The sequence below is a fragment of the Gallus gallus genome, chromosome 3 (assembly GCF_016699485.2).
Source record: "Gallus gallus isolate bGalGal1 chromosome 3, bGalGal1.mat.broiler.GRCg7b, whole genome shotgun sequence".
NCBI classification, from domain to species: Eukaryota; Metazoa; Chordata; class Aves; order Galliformes; family Phasianidae; genus Gallus; species Gallus gallus.
Window position 1 is genome coordinate 24,314,093 of NC_052534.1, and position 12,226 is coordinate 24,326,318.

Genomic DNA, 12,226 nt, shown 5'->3' on the forward strand with positions numbered 1-12,226 from the left:
CACAGGGGTTATCTGATATACAGAGCTGTACATATATACGTACAGAGCTCTTCATGAAGAGTTTGGGTCACAGAGGATTCTTTGGTTTGGAAAAAGGAAGAGTGATGAGTATTTGGCATAAAATTATAACCAAAACAAAAGGAGACAATATTCTGGAAACTTTTATTATGTCTCATAAAGACTGGAAGACATAGTAGGAAGACTGAGGCATGCTAGACCAGGAAGACTAGGATGTGATTTCCTTTCATACAGCTACACAGCATTATAAAGGTCACACTCTACAAAAAAAAAAAAAAAAAAAAAAAAAAAAAAAAATTAAATTCTAAGTTATTTAAAAAGACCTATAAATGGCAACTGAACATATAGGGTAAGGAGTCCTTCCCTTCTTCTTTCTTTGCATGCATTCTGGAGATCTGATCATTTGCTCAACTTGCAAGAGAGCCTGCATCTGGTATCATTTCATTAATTCAGTAAAAAATACATTAGAATTCATCACAATACAAGGTTATATAGAAAGATAGTTTTACATACTTATCCAAAGGAAAAGAATGTTAACTAGAGGTTAAGAAGCTGCCACATCCAGATCTCGATTTTAAGCTATTCACTGCTGAGAGGCATCTGGAACATATTTAATGATTAGTGTTATTAGCTTTATGTTATGTGTTAATGTAAATTGTGTGCAAAAGTCAGTCAGAAAGCAGCTCCTGATTTATGATTTCCAGCTACACTGTAATTTTAAGGCATTTATTTGTACTGTTTGTTTTTGCCCCTGGTTTGGCTGGAAAAGTACAAAAGAGACAACTAAAACATGAAAAAAATGTCAAAGAAAATACATAGCTTATATGTATGTATTCACCAAAGAGATGTATGAAAAAGCAAAGGTAATACCTGAATTTTTGTAACTGCAGCCTATAAGCATCTGTCACTGCACAGAGGGGAGGAAGTTGCCAGAGAAAAAGCCCTGGCCCAGGTTAAGTGAGTGTATTTCAAGGGTTTTGCTGAGCTTTCACTCTGGCTGCCAGGCCACCCTGGCACCAAGTGCTCTTTCTGCAGTGTTTCAGTTTCTGTTTTCTCCAGGTGGTAAGGAGCTTTCTGTTTTATCAGGGGGGAAATCTGGGTTTGGCAGGCACAAAAAAAGTGCTGTTCACTTTCTCTGGGAAATGTAAACAGCATCACACCCAGCCAGCAGCACCAGTTAGTGTAACAGCAGAGAAGGAGGCCGTTCATATCTGCATTTCACCTCTCTAGAGGCACATCCAGATGAAAGTAAAATAATTAGTTTGAAAAGGCTCATCCATTTATCCTGCTGAGGTAAAGACCTTTGTTTTATTTTAAGGGCTTTTAAGATTCCTGTTTCCCAATTTTTTAATTATTTAAAATAAAAAAAATAAAAGAGAGAGAAAGAGAGAAAGAGAGAAAGAGAGAAAGAGAGAAAGAGAGAAAGAAAGAAAGAAAGAAAGAAAGAAAGAAAGAAAGAAAGAAAGAAAGAAAGAAAGAAAGAAAGAAAGAAAGAAAGAAAGAGAAAAAAAAGAAAAGATGCTGCAGTATAAAAAAGCAGCAACCCTAAAAGCATTCAGAGAGAGTGCAGTAGTTTCAGCCTTCTGTTTGTGCGATTCCAATAGGTGTATTTAAATGTAAATGCTAGCCTTTCACCCCTGAGCCACCTATTCTTGAAGCCAGCAGAAAGAGAGCATTCATGGTATAATGTCTTTATGAGGACAGATCTTATACTTAATTTCTCATGTGAATCAAACTCTTTTATAACACATTTTTGCGAGATTAAAAGAACAATATTAGTCTAGTGGCTCAGCAGCCAGATCACTGCCCCGTCACATGGAACCTTGGGTTCAAAGGGATGGCAGGCAGCTTGGCAGGGAAGCATGGGGTTGGAGCTGCTCGCTGTGTGGCTCGCTCCGCTGCTGCCACTGAAGCATTCAGCACTGTACCAAGTGCTCCCTGAGGCAGCCACTGCCACCCTCCCACCAGCTCCTGGCTGGAAGCCTTGCAAGGAGCCATTGGGGAAGGGCCTGAAACCCCAACTCTTCCAAAGCCATCTGTGCAAGATTGTATTTGCACAGTGAAGAGGATACTCAGGAAGAAGGGAGACTCTTCAAACAGCTGTGTCCACTGTCCCAAGGCCCTCTGCCCAGTTCCACCATGGCGCATTCAGGTGACACACGCACATGGCATGCAGGTGGCAGCTGGGACCCACAGCAGAAGACAACACGGCTGTGGTTGGATCCAGCCCGGATCTTTCTGTGCCAGGGAAGATCCCCATTGAAGCACAGGGCAGAGCCCCAAGTGCTCAGTGTTAAGAGACATTTCTTAAGCACAGAAAAAGAGCCCATTCAATTTGGCTAGACAAACTGAAAATTAAATTAGTTAAGCACAGGCCAGGCCAATTGTTTTATCATACTTTCCCTCCACTGAACCAAAATAAGGTTTGGTTTTTCTTCAGAATGACTTTTTTTTTTCTCTCCATGCAAAGCACTTCACCATCACACTACCTCTATGCAACACCATACACAGTTTCTGCCATGGCCTCAGGAAGGCTGTAAGATGTCTGCATCATACAATGCTGTAAACTTGGCTCTGCTGGGTACTAGAATTATCACTCATTTTGGAATGCTGCTCAGAAGGCACAGTGTTAGGGGTCTTTGTGCAACATGACATTTAAATGCTTAACACTGTGATATTTTTCTCCTCGAAGATTTTAAGGCCAAGTCCAAGCCATGCTATTTTCCCCTTCCTCCAGCCCTATGATGCCAAACAGAGATGCCTGTGTGTGCCGCATGCGTGAGCCGTGATGTCAGAGAACCCCACTTGTACCTTCCCTTCCACTTCCCTTTCCCCTGCTGCACAGTGTGCGTCTTGCTGCGGCACCAAGCACATGAAAACCAAGGGGAAATAGCCTATTATTTTAGGAGGTGCGAGACCAAGCACCTGGAACAGTGAAATTCTTGGAGAACACTTCTGTAAATGTTTTAAGCTGTAATATATTAAACAATTAAGAGGTGTTGGTATTTCTGTGCTCCAGGGCTTCTGAAACAGGGAAGTCCCCTTTAAAAGCACCGGAGTGGAATGTGTATGGTCATGCTCTTTAGAAGAAAAACTACCTCCTTTTTTTCCCCCTTTCAGCAAAAGGAGTTTCAGCTGACTTGCTCTTTCAGCTGAGGAAATGAAGCCAGATTATTTCAATGCTGTTTTAAACAGCTAACTCTTTAAAAAGTCCAAAGAATAGAATCAGTTTTCTTGAAAGTTCTACTCAGGTAATTTAGAAAAGTTTGGTTAATAACCTTAATATGCTGCTTGTATACCTGGGACTGTAAGCACTACAGGCTAGTACAGGTTAATCAGTAGATTGCTGATAGCAGCTGCAACCACCCCCTAAGAAATCCAGCATCTATTATGTTTTTGCCTCTGTTTTCCTGACAACAACAAATCAGTGTCTGTGCACCATCAAATCAGCCTAGAAGGATAAGAACTTGTAACTGACAATTCTTAGCTGAGAAAATATTCAAAATTTAGTGTAGCTAATGGCTGCTTAGTTAATTCTTAGAAAGCTCTTATCTGCGTGCTTAAAGTATGTGAGAACAGAAAGCAAGTTCTCTGATGCAGGTAGGCAGGGAGACAGTCACACACAGGACACAGGTAGTATGTAATTACATATATGCATCAATTCAGACTGGCTCTAGGAACTTTAATAGAAACAATTAAACAATCATGTACTGGTCCCTGTAACATCAACAAGTGCACAGAGACTATGGAAAAACTTTAGAATCGTCTGGTCAAGTTTTTGATAGAATACATTCGCAATCATTTTCACCAAAATATGTTTCTGACAAGGAAAGCATTAGCAGAACCTAAAAATTAACAGTGGAAAATGCCTATTTCAAGTTCCTCATAAGAAAATAAATACAGGAATTGGCAAATTCTGTGCAGCTTTAGCTCTGAGGTAATTATGGCAGGCTTTTGCTTTAATCACTTATCTCAGGGCAGCCCATCAGATTAATGAGGGGGGAAAAAATAGTATTAAAACTTAGTGAGTTACTGGAATTTTCTGGAACTGTAACTATACAGATGGTCTGCAACATATTTGTATAGGAGATGCCTGACTGTTGATGGGTTTCCAACTATTATAGTAGCATAGCAAGAAGGCAGATATTGGGCAGTGAGCACTGAGCAACTGTTGTCACCGAGCCTTCCCTTCTTGGCTGCTTCCCCACTCACCCAATGAACAGTTTTGGTCTCCCAGAGCAGAGACAAAGGTTGCTTTGGAGAAGCCGGGAAGCCTAAGAACACCATGTAGATTTAGGGCTGGATAGGAGGTATTGTCTGGAGGCCATGCCCATTACTCATCCGCTGGCAACGGGCTCTCTTCCTTTTGTCTGGAAAGACGGTAAACTTTCAATGCCATCTGAAAACAGAAGGCCTTTCACGAACTGCAAGAACTCTGCCATCTCAATCATGTGAAAATATTGTAAACACTTTCCCAGCCCCCATTCAGCTGTCCGAAAAGCAGAGCTAGAAAATATAAAACAAAACAGGAAGGAAAGAAAAGGGTGTGCGTTGCACACTTCGTTTCAATTTCTGTATTTACTGTTGGTAGGAATTTTACATGTAATCTTCTTTTTTTTCCCTTTATCATTAGTGAACAGGGTTCAGTATCTATGATGAGGAAAAGGCAGTTAAAAGCCTACTCTATGTTTTATTTAGAGGGAAAAAAAATCCATTACCCAACAGTTTCTGTCCAGCAGAGCTCTCATATTTCCTTACAGCCCCTGCAAAAGTAGATTTCAAACATTCTGTGGGACTTGAGTTTCTCTTTCAATGCTCAGGTTGACCCACCCCAATGAACTTTTCCCAGGAGGGTCTTCCCTCCAAACTTTAAAAAAACAGTAGTGCTGTATTACTGGCATATCTTAACATATACAATTTCAGCTCTGGGATCAGAGTGGGAAGTGTTTCAGAAACAAGAATATATTCAAATAACATGTGTGTGTATGCATACGTGCTTACATGTCTATCAAACATAGAACATATCAAATATACTTTTGCATATTTTTCACAAAATTTTAAACTACCTCCCTGATTGCACCTTCTAGATAGGCTGTGCTGGTGCAATATCCCATCCAGTGCATGGTGTGATCATGTGAAAGTAACATAGTTCCTTGCTGAAAGAGATATGCTCATGCTGCTGAAGTCAGTGACTAACTGAAGTTTCATCGTAACTTTGAACCACAGTAATGCATTAGAGCCTGGCTTCTTCACTATTTCAAGTATAAGGCTTTGATTGATGCTAATCAATTTAATACTGGAGAACTGCACAGAAAAATAACTAAGCAGATAGTAAATAGGAAATATGCTTTGTTTTCTTCTGTAGAAATCCCGCTCCAGAACAAGATCTCTGGCCCAGGCTGGTCCATGACCCAATAATCAAAACAGAGCAGAACCAGGTACTGCGGGTGAACCTGGATATGTTTGTTGACTTGTTTTGCTATCTAAACAAATCAAAAATGTGACAATGCAGACGAAGTGAAGCATAAACTTGTGTACATTCAAGAGCATTCAATGCTCTGTTCACCACCAGGCTCAACCCATCTAGCCCAGGCCTGTCCAACCAGTTGTCCATAGGCTAGGCCATGGGCAGCTAGCAATGTAGCCCCACAAGACTGTAAACTTTTAACAAGATTATGTGACTTTTAGTTATATTTTTCAGGAGGCAGTTCTCTTCACCATTTCTCAGTACACCTATTATGCATCAGAATGACCTATTTAAGATTTTTAGAGGTCCAGCACTTGAATTCCACACCCCTCAAAAAAGAATGTATATTAATATACCTATAAAGTCACCTTGACTTTCTATATACACAGTGAGAATACATAATCATAGGTTAAAGAATGAGGAAAGGTATTTGCCAATAACTGAAGCAGGGGCTGATAAGCTGAATGATGCTTTAAATTCACAAATTCATTCCTTGAGGTTGCCTTGCACATGCTATCTCAATATTTCCCTCCTACCCCCTCAATTTTATAAAAAGAAGCTGTAATAAATTAGAATTTTATGAGTCTCCAAATAAAAACCTTCACTAAAATTGAAAACAAAACATGGACGTAGAACCATATGGAAAGCTTATGAGAGGGGGCAATAAAAATCCTGTCCCACTCTTTCTTGTTTTTTTACAGACCAAAAAATTACAAGAGACAGATGAAGAAGTTTGCTGTACAATACGGTACAGGCACATCTTCCAGAAAAGAGATATTATAGTTTCCTTAATCATTCCTCTGATGCAAGTTAGCCTAAGAATAACTATTCTTAAGATCCACTTTCTTACTTTCTTCTTAAAATATTTCAAAGTTATATATGGAAATTAGATACCTTTCTGCTTTGATCCTTAGCTTAAGGGTAACCAAGCAGAAATGGCTTCTGGCCTTTCATAGAGTTTTCTTTGGAATTGAACAGTGGGTCCTCTGAATTTTGTTACTAGATTTTTAAGAGTTTTATGGGATAAAGGCAGGGGTTTTATTTTACTTATTTAATTATTTATTTCACCTTTGTTCCAAGCCTCAAAATGATTAATTCTGGTCACTATATATACAGTTTTATTTCAATCATTTTTTTTCCATCATTTCTCCCATCATTACCATTCCCTTCTTCCAGGATAGTGTGGGTACAGGATTTTGTTCAGCTAAGTGATGGAGTGGCTATTAAGGATTCTTTTGCTTTGTTTTTAAACACAGTACTCCACATTCCAGACATTTCTACCAGACACAGTGGTTTGGAACTGAAGACCACTGCAAGCAATGAAGTTTGGGTCTGGATCTAAATTATTGCAAAATACTTAGAGAACTTTTCAGATCGTCCATCTCTAAGTTGGCCCAAATTTAGGGCTGAATATTTGTGTAACATCTTAGATCAGTAGTGAGAATTCTGTTGTATATTTTTTTCTATGAGAATAATTACAGATTCCATGTTCAGTGCATGAGTAAGACCTATAAAATGCTAATTTCCATTTATAGAGGACAGAAGTGATACCAACCATACACATACAGTACTCTATTGGCTTAAACATATATTGATTTGACATTTCTGGTAAACTGATCAGTTGTGAAATGGTTAATGGTAGCAAATTTTAAGTTACCCTTGTTTCTGATACCCACTTAAAGATGTGTTCAAAACATGAGCATTAGATAGCAAGGATTGCTTATCATGCCCTATCCCTCATCTGTTAAAAGCAAATGAATGCTGAAGAAAATTGATAAAATGAAAGTGAAGGCATTCCATATCAGAGTGGGGGAAGTGTATTTACAGAATAGACGTGCTTATGGTCTGCGGAGGTAGCTTTCATACAGAGAAGTTGCTATAAAGGCTTTGTGCCCAACAAATTCACTCAAACTTTGAAGCAAGAACATCTATACATAGCACATGAAGAATATCTGAAGTGATCTGGAGGCTTGCATCTTTCTTTGGATATAATCTTGGCTGAAACTCAGGAGCTCTCCCCTGTGTGACCTCTGACTTAATCAAGCATCATGGAAATGTCATCCTCTCTAACAACAACAACAACAACAAAAAACCAAATCAATATTGTGCCACACAATTCACTAAGAGAACTCAGTAGCAGGCTGTTTTGTGGTTGCTGAGAAGAATGATCTCCAGGTTTCTGTCATTATAGAGAATAGTAAAGAGAAAAAAAGATATTTTGACATGGGACGGGATTCTGTCTGACTTCTATTTCATTAGAGTTTTGAATGTCCTTTGATTTTTTGTCTTTTCCTTTTTTGGCTCCAACCCATTGTTCCTGTACAGTTCCACTGAATTATTTCAAGAGATTCTCCTTGGCTATCTACAGAAATGGGACTACTTCACAGTTTTCATCTGTTTCCAGAACGTCCACACTGTATTCAAATAAATCAAAGATAAGCCACCTGAAAAACTCAGCTATTGAACAAACATGAACTCTTCACATCTCGCAAAAGCTATAAAAGATGAAATTTAGCAGTTTATCAGGTTAATATTGTTTACAAGTTAAATTTAGTTTAATGTTAGGGATTTGAAAGTAGTGAAAAAAGACACATTTTCATTTCATTCTACAGCTACTGCAGTCTATGTTCTGACTTTCTCAGTTCTGGAATCCATTAATAATGGATATTTTTTCCACCTTAATTATTTTGTCACACAACATACTCATACCTAAGTACCATCACAAAGAAGAATGCTACAAGGAAAGTCAAACTGCTCTAAAGGTCCCTTAGGGTCTTCTGGATCATAATCCCAAACAAATATCCTTATGAAGGATAGTGCCTAACCAGACTTCACACCTTTCTATGGTATTTTCTATGGTGGTATTAACTGGCAAGTCCCCCTCTGAGACACAAGGCGCTCCCAACTAGTGTATAAGGGAGTAGCATCTAGTACAGGTCTGAGAACTCCTCCCCGAAGGAGGCTGGCTAGAAGAGTAGCTTTGTAGACATATCCCACAATTCCCTGTGGCAAATCCTGCCTTTTTATGCAGTTTCTTTTGCCTGCTGCCTTGAACATCTATATTTCCCCCACTCCTCTGTATGGGAGATGTAAGACAAGTCTAAACACAGCTGTCAAGTTCTAAAATCAGCATCAAAGCTCAGTAAAAGCAAGAGAGAAAAACAGTATGCTTTGTTAAACAATACTGCCTCAGATCTTAAAGGGTTATACAATGAAAGTAATACCCCCTTTGAGTTCTGTATATGGCACGCATTACCTAACATCCTTAGTCAGAACCCCACTGTTTATGAGGTGATGAGAAAAGAATACAGCTCCCTCTTGTCAGTAGGATATCTCTACTGCCCTGCAGGAATTTTTTTCCTTATATTTCAGATGTATTGAATCTTCTGGACTTTAGAAAAGCAAAACATGCACTGTGCCCTCTGGAGCCATCACCCTTCTTGGTCGGTTCATAGGTTCGCCAAGGTCACAGAGAACACTCTTTTACATCATAAGTCTTACCTTTAGGCTGTTTTACTCCTCCACAGGAATCTGAAGGGATTTAAACAGATTTATCAAAACAGAAATGGCAATATTTATGTTTGGAAACATCGGTATTTCTAAACATTTCTTATTTCTTTCCTTCCCCATTGACACTGATTCCCAATTGCTGAGCCATGTGAAGCGGTTTAAAAGTTACTTCTCAGGAAAAAAACTGCCTGCTAAGTCACTCCCCCTTCCTCTTAAACACTTCTGCTTCACTGTTGGTATTAGTGCAGCCACTCTGTATGAATGTTGTAATATTACATAAAGGTATATTTATATGTTTATGGGTGTTTTTTTTTAATGCAACTCTTACAGATATCAATAACTCTTATTTTATAGATATCAATTTTTAAGGATAATATGAAACCTTGTGATGATCTAATCAGATTGTCTGTATAACACAAGCCACAAAATACACCTTTTTTGTTGGGATCTTGATCCCAGATTGCATCTTTAAGCTGCAGTAAAGTTGCAGAGAGGAAAAACATACAAAAACCTTTTGCTTGAAAAATGCGTGTTCTCTCAGTAGAGCAGTCAGGCAGAGTGAAGATGTCAGAGACCTCTCCTTACACATTCTGCAGGAGCCTGGCCCTCTCCAGAGCCTTCCCAAGGCTCTTCTAGGAAGGACCACTAGGACTAAATGTTGGCACATTCTCTTGGCACAGAAATGACAGGTTCAGAAAGAAAAAGAAAGTTATGGTAAACGAGGGACAAAATTTTTCTTTATTTTTAAATCTTAACAGCCAGGTGAGTTATTCCACTTTTGGCCCTAACGAGTCTCTGAATTGGCAAGTCAACATCAAGCTCATCATTTGCTGGTGCGCAGCAGGGCAAATGAAGCCAGAAATGCATTTGGTAACAATGTTGAGCTGGGTGAGGATCTACTCCTCTATCACAGCCATGTATAAAACACTCCATTTCAGCTGACACTTTACTTTTTACTAGATAATAGGGTGTGTCATACTCCATGCTGCAAGTATGAGCAAGGAATGGGAAATACTATAAACACTGAGCTAATGTTATGGTATATTCCTGAGAAAGGGGAATGGTTTTGCAAGGATCACAGCATGCAGTCCTTACTTCAGATTATAAAAGAAAAACACCTTAAGAAGGGAACAGAGAAGCTTGAGACTAAATAACAATTTTCCTCCTAATCAGCTAAATCATCAGCTGGACATGGGGATAAGGAATGGAGACACACCTGAGTTACTCAGCAAGTAAAGGCAGCTTCATGGTCCTCCATTGTGAGGAGAACGGGAAGGAAGAAGGGCATTTTAGCTGGTGTGCAGTAGTTCAAGTCTGGACAAATAAAAGAAAATAAAAATCACTTTTTAGCAAAAAATGACTACTATGTGACACCATAGTTTCATGTCTTTGCTAGACGAGCACCCCAGGCCAACAGCCAAATAAACACGGGATACAAGTATTCCAGAAATATGCACTCTTTCCTCAAAGTGATCTCTTCTTCTTTCCTTTTTACTGTGAAACTCATTCCCCTCACCAGAGAGGGGCTGTTTGACTCTGAGCTCCCTGGGACAGTTTCCCCATTCATGACACCATACCAGGAGCAGCTTATCTTTGTAAAATGCCTGGAGGTCTATGGAGGAAAAAAAGAAAACACCCATTCCACCCTTACCACCTCATGCTAGTGCTTGGCTAGGCTTGCAGTTCTCAGCCTAGCTTTTGCTGTCATACGCTGTTTGAGCCCAAGCAAATTCCAATCCACTCCTTTTCCTGAGGCTCCCATTTATTTAAACAGGTGGGACCAGAACTGCTGTACTTCCCAAAGTGCTGCTGCAGCTGAACCAGCTTATAAAGTAATTCTTCTACAGGTATCAATTAAGAACAGGCAGAAGTGGTAAGGGCAGTGCAGCAGCAGCCATTTCTGGAGCTTTGGAGCTGGCAAAGTGAAAAGGAGCGCTTAGCTATTCTGTAACTTTCTTAGCTCAAAAGACCCTCCAGCCAAAAGACCATTAGCTGGAATTGCTGCATAAACTTAATAACAATCTTTTTTTCATTTAAGGCTGTCCCACCATTCTATTATCTGTCATTAATTTTCCATATGTTCCCCTCACCACTGCTCTTAGGCTGGGTTCAGTTTACAGTGTTGGATCAGATTTCTTTACAAGCCAGGACATTTGCTGGCTTGCTTACTAGCTTGAGGCCAGTTATGTTTGAGTGAGGCCCAAGCAAAACAAGTGAGATTTGGTGACTTTCCAGAGAGTAGGCACCAAACTGACAAGATCTGAGGTTGTTGTTTTTTAAAAGTTGAAAATTTTTAAAGTAATAGCTTTTCCATTAATTCAGACAATCTGATTTTTTTTTTTTAAAGCTGCTGGCTAATACTTACTTAAATATTGCAGCATCCCCCTGCTTCCTATAAAGCACAGCTTCTGGTTCTGTTCTCTTTGCACTTAAAGTAAGACAACAGTTTCTTCATTATCTATATTTTTAATCACAGATGGAAAAATGCACCAGTACCTTGGGAGAAAACAAACTGATAAGACCAATATCAGCAAACCATTTTTCCCCACCATTTATGCTAGATAACAAAGTTTAGTCTCTAGTAAGCATTCAGATTTCATGTAAAACCCTCCTCTAATTCAATCCTGACTTCTAGAAACATTTCTTACACTGTCACATTGAATCAAGAAAAATAATTAAGTGTCCTCCCGTCCAAGCCATTACACCTAATAGTCACTGGTCTTCTTACTATATCCAGTGTTATTCCGCTTTGTTCTCCCTGTTTGTAGTTTTATTATTCTACATCTGAATTATATTCTAAATGCCTTTGGGTAAGGACTACTGAAAATTGCTAAGAATATCTGTGGGCCTCATGGAAATGCTAAAGTGGAATTTCAAAAGCAACTTGAGACTGAAGGACCTCCAGACCTTTGACAGTCTCCCATTGCATACTCCCCACTGCATATTCACAGAAAGGAAGGTAGCAGAACCAGGATACAGACCAAAGGTGGATAGTGCATTTCAGACTGAGTCAAATATGGAGCAGCACATGAATATCCAGTAGTTTGAAAATATCTTGAATTAGAAGAGATTCTCACAAAACATTACATCTCATTAGGGATGGATGGCATATGTAGCAGGAGAATATCCTGACATTTTGAAACTTGTAGGATTTTTTCTTATTAGCATCAATGTGATAACAGAACAGAATAGAATAGTTCAGTTGGAAGGAATCTTCAGAGATAATCTAAT

The 12,226-nt window shown here is 39.2% G+C and overlaps 1 protein-coding gene across 4 annotated transcripts in view; it reads right to left on the reverse strand.

The window, feature by feature from the left end:
• LOC107052934 overlaps positions 1-9,150 on the reverse strand; it is a 92,324-nt gene extending 83,174 nt beyond the window's left edge. For 3 of the 4 annotated variants that reach the window (XR_006938703.1, XR_006938706.1, XR_006938708.1), the window contains exon 1: positions 8,987-9,150. The gene's annotated coding sequence lies outside the window, so the exon portion shown is untranslated. Of the gene's footprint in view, positions 1-888 lie in introns of all 4 variants that reach the window. The other variant, XR_006938717.1, reaches the window with a different exon arrangement.
• Positions 9,151-12,226: the final 3,076 nt, after the last annotated feature.